We start from the raw sequence: 4,872 nt of genomic DNA, 5'->3' as shown, positions 1-4,872 counted from the left end.
TCATTTTTGACGTACTTTTTGCAATATACCTTTTTCACATACGAACAAATCAGTATATATGTAAACCTTTAAATATATATAGACTCACATAATTTTTTTCATGAAAATTATTTTAAGGTATCTATGTAGTAATTAATAATGAAGTATATTAAAAATAATAAAAAAGTATAAAAGATTCATATATGAGGAGCGGGAGACTAGACGCGCAGACGACGACGACAGTAGAAACTCCCCGACCCGTTCCCAACCTAACCCGCCTCCTACCGCCGGAGGCAGCCGTTGCGGGCGAGCAAGCGACGGCGGCAGCCGGAGCGAGGGAGCCCGCGGCGCCGTGACGGGTAGCTCCTCCGATCCACGCGCTGCCACCGGCTGGCCGCCCGCACGCCTCCCCGCCGACGGGCTCGCCGGCCCCTCCCCACGCGCCTTCCCTCCGACAAGCGCTGCTCCCGGATCCTCCCCGCACGCCTCCCCTCCGACGGGCTCGCCGGCCCCTCCCCGCGCGCCTCCCCTCCGACGGGTGCCGGCGCCTCCCCGCCGACGGGCGCTGGCCCCTCCCCGTCCGCCTCCTCGCTGGCGTTACTCGTCCCCTCCCCACGCGCCTCCCCGCGGGCGTTCGCCGGCCCCTACCCGCGAGTCTCCTTGCCGCCGGTCCCTCCCCGTGAAGCTCCCCGCCGCCATCGACGCCAGCTGCTGCCCGCAAACGGGATGGATTCAATGCCCGCTGCCGGATCCAGCGCCCCCCACCACCATCTCCCGATTCACTGCCTGCCGCGCATGGCGTCGCCCTTCCTTCCTTCCTCTTATTCTTCTCTCCCAGCCGGCAGTGGCATCCCATGTGCTGCAGCTTCCAGCGTCGTCCTCTGCCTTGTCGGCGCACAAGCCGTTCGCCTCAGCCACCCCAGTCCGTTCACAATTTCCAGCAGAGTCCGTTCAACACTAGCGTGCAGCTACCCGCCTCCTAGATTCAGGTTTTTTACATGCTCAAATGGGAAGCCAGTCTTCGTATCAGGCTACTCTTCTTACAAACACCTGAACCGAACTCAATCTCGTGTGTTACCGTCCGCTCATCTTGTCTGTTTTATTCTCAGGGACGCATTCATGGCTTCATTCAACAATTGGACTGTGGGCAGATGTTGATCAACAAGTGAGCTAAGGGACTGGGACGCCCTCCTCGCCGCGGCGTCATTGCTGGCCGTCAGCGGCGGAAGCGGGGTGGCGGTCGGGACCTTGTCGTGCTCGTCTCCGACTACTGTCAAGGTATGCATGCACATCTGTACTTTAGTCAACAAAAGACAACAGGGATTGGTATTATGATTTGTGTTCTGATTGGTCCTGCGTGTTACTTTAATGTTGGACTGAGGAACCTGACATTAAAATGAATCATCTACAGGCTGGAACATGGAGCTTGCAGCTTATGTTTGTTGTAGTTTGAACTTAGGCTCGTCTCTCTCTTGTACTTCAGTTATTCTTCAGTTTTCAGTATTGGTGTAGTCTGTATGGTGAAGATGAAGTTCCTTTTTGAACTTCTCCGGTTAATATAGATGAACTTGGTCATCTTTTTTATATGTACTTACATCAGCTCATCCAGTTGTTCGTGTACTTGTAATACTAATCAGTTCAGATCTCGAGAGAGGTAAGCTCAGAGAAAAAAATACAGAAGTTCAAAGTCGATAAAAAGGGGGATGTTATTTCTTTGTTGTTATTTTTTTGCAAGCAGATGCGACAGACGGAGGCAAGATGCAAAGTGTGCTATTTGTTAGATGTTCAGTGCAGATTTTTCTCTAAGAAAAAAGCAGCAGGAGGCAGCAGTTTTGAATGTGCTAGTTGTAAGTCACTTAGTTGTTAGATGGTAATTTCAGATTTTTGTAGATGCAACAACTAGTTTGTTTTCTTGTGGTAGTTGAACTAGTCTTGGTTCATATATTTCTCTGAGAAAAAAGTAGCAAGAGGCGGCAGTATTGAATGATCTTTGTTAGATGTTCTGTAAATATTATGGAATTTTCTGTGGGACACACCTGAACTGAAGTTGTAACCCACTAAAAGAAACTTCAACTTGTTTGAGCATATACTGGTTAGGTTAATTATCATTACTATAGCTCTCTGCTATCCCATTTGCATACCCTATAATCAATGAACGATGTGCGCATACTTCTGAATTGTCTTGCCACCGTGGCCGAGTTAGCTTCAACCTGTGTAGTTTAGTTGCCATATCTGTGATGCATCCACAGTTAGTTGACCACAACTTGTACAATTAAATGCCACCTCTGGTTTCAGGTTTCTTCGTTGTTGTAAGGCTTGTGAAATATCTTACCACTGAGGTTGTGGTGCCTTTTTCTTTCAGTAAAAATTCAGGTTGGGAAGCTTATTTTTTCCAAAGTGATTGTTTGGGTACTACAAGCTCCCACAGAGTGGAAGCGACTGTTACAACAGGTTTGAAGTAGATATTACACAAGGTTTGATTTTTCTAGACCATGTACAAGAACAGTAGCGTACTTATGCAGTGGTCTGCCTTTTCTTAACTTTATTTGATTTTTTCGTGAAATATATAAAAGCCAGTAGCAGTACTATTACTTATTTTACCACAGGTCATTGACTTAAACTATATCAGTTTAGCACATGTACTTACAAACCAAATCAACAGGTTTGTAGGTTTTTTTCAGCTCATCTTGTTGGCTTTTTTGGTTCATATTGCAGGCTTTTAGGATTAGATTCTCATGTCTGTTTCAGTATTAAGGAGAAGTAAAACCATTCATTTCTTGTATATTTATTATTACTGTAGTACTAGCTACTCCGTTCTAGTAGTATACGGAGTATGTGATCAGCTCATGCAGTATATACTATGCACAAAATGTCTGTAGGGTGCTTTACATACAAAGAACTTGCTTTCTCTAGACCATGCAAGCTTCCTCAAAGGAGCTCATGTCGAACGAGTGCTTTACATACAAATGAGCGCAAAGATGGCCATTAGCTTAATTTGGATGTCGCGTGGGTGGCACCATTATCGTAAATTTTTGTTTCTGCACTAAGTTTCTTAATGTATTTTCTTCACAAAAGTTTAGTGAAAAATTTACTTCATGTCGCAACTGTATGTTCACCTATGAAGGTATCTCTCATTGCTTATTGTTACATTAATTTCCATGGTAAGAAAGGTTTACATTAAAAGTAACATCCATATAGGAAAAATGCTTCTATTCTAACACTTTTTTTTGGAAAAAAGAGCACTAGTACTGATGAGTCGTATTGACAAGGATGCCGTCTACAATTCTGATGAGTCCTACTGAGAAGGAGATAATTATTGTGCAACTGGAAAAAACAAATGTTTTATAAAGAAATATGCTTGAAGTTCAATTACTATGGTCTAAAAAATTCAATTACATCGCTAGTGCATTCAGAATTGCTAATTTTAAAAAAATGAAGTTCCTGTTTCAGGATTATGTAAGTTCAAAATTATTGTATGATAGGTGTGCCATAGTTATCTGGACTTCAATTCTGACTAATATTCCATTATAGTACTACTGCATATTCACTTCTGATTGCTTCTTGCTGCCACTATTTTTATCATGATTTTGTGTGTCCACCCAGGAGTGTTTTTGTTTCTGTATTTTAGCTCCTCAACAACAGAAGCATGTACATGTATTACTACTGCGAAGGTTCAAAAATCAGAACTCAACAAGTTCAACGTCGATGGTACTGTGCACATGCGCTAAGCCGTTCTACACAGCTAAAGGAGGTGCTAGCTTTTCCCCACACCTCCCCCTGGATGTTCATCTCCTTATCTTGTGTATGTTCAGTTCAACATCAGGTGATTCTTCAGGTCACCTTAGTGTGCATTTTCTGTTCATCTTGCAGGTGAAGGTGCTCCCCTTGGGTTCATCTTGCAGGTTTCGTTCAAACTTGGCCACCTAGGTCGTTCAACAACACCACTAGAGCCCGTTCAGTTGCTGGCGTTCCAACTAGCCACTCAAAGTTGTGGCCATTTAATGACACTTTCTACATTTGAGACATGTGAAACTGTAGCCTTCCAGTGTTACCGTTTGGTAGCTCAGGATGCTTTATGTTTTGGAGATCTACAGAGTGACTATCTGAGAGCTGTGTTGGACTTTCTCATTACAGCATGGAACTTCTCTAGAAATCCTAGTTGATTTTTAATGTTTGTTCCTCATCAGTTCTAAAAATCTTAGAGCATCCGTCCAACTATGTATCAGGATATACTATGTTGTAAATTTATGTATGCTTGTATGTGCAAAAATATATTACGGTTGCTGCTTCTATTTCTTGTGGTGAGGATGTTGTAAGTTCAACACGACGTCCCAGATAATCTGGCAAATAATCTCAAACAAAAAGAAACCCTACGGAAATTCAAATGATAAAAGTTCATGTTGTAAAATGAGAGAAGTCCAAAACATAATTGCAAAAAAATGAGTTAAAAAAATAAACGCACGAAAAATTTCTATCTGAAAGAATATCATTCAGTTCAACGATATAAAGCATGCAAGTTTGGGACTATGATACAATAAATCGTTGAAAAGTTACGAGTAAAACCATATCGAAAAAACAGAGTAATGTCTAGTCTATGAAAACATGCTCGGTACAAATCCATACGGACATCCATTCAAGTACTCCTTTTCTAGAACCTTTCAAAATTACTCTATGAAAAATACTAAGTTCAACACGACGTACTAGATAAGTTTGGGAAAAAAGCTCAATTAAAAGAAACCCCACGAAAATTCAAATGGTAAAAGTTGAAGTTGTAAAATGAAGGAAGTCCAGAACATCGTTGAAAAAAATATTAGTTAAAAAAACACACAAAACATTTTCTTAAAAAAATGCCATTCAGTTCAACGATATAAACCATGCAAGTTCGGGGACGAT

At 42.4% G+C, this 4,872-nt stretch overlaps 1 long non-coding RNA gene across 2 annotated transcripts; it reads left to right on the top strand.

Annotated features, from left to right (window-relative positions):
- The first annotated feature begins 207 nt into the window (after positions 1 to 207).
- On the top strand, positions 208 to 4,271 carry LOC125508867. Of its 2 annotated transcripts, XR_007283855.1 has the most exons (4): positions 208 to 968; positions 1,089 to 1,257; positions 1,391 to 3,730; positions 3,850 to 4,271. It is a non-coding gene; the product is annotated as an uncharacterized LOC125508867 (long non-coding RNA). The 2 variants fall into 2 exon arrangements; XR_007283852.1 differs by having other exon boundaries at positions 1,089 to 3,730.
- Positions 4,272 to 4,872: the final 601 nt, after the last annotated feature.

The sequence above is a fragment of the Triticum urartu genome, chromosome 1, assembly GCF_003073215.2.
Source record: "Triticum urartu cultivar G1812 chromosome 1, Tu2.1, whole genome shotgun sequence".
Classification (NCBI taxonomy): Eukaryota; Viridiplantae; Streptophyta; class Magnoliopsida; order Poales; family Poaceae; genus Triticum; species Triticum urartu.
Note: the sequence above shows the minus strand (reverse complement) of the source record. Positions and strands in the feature narration are given on the sequence as shown.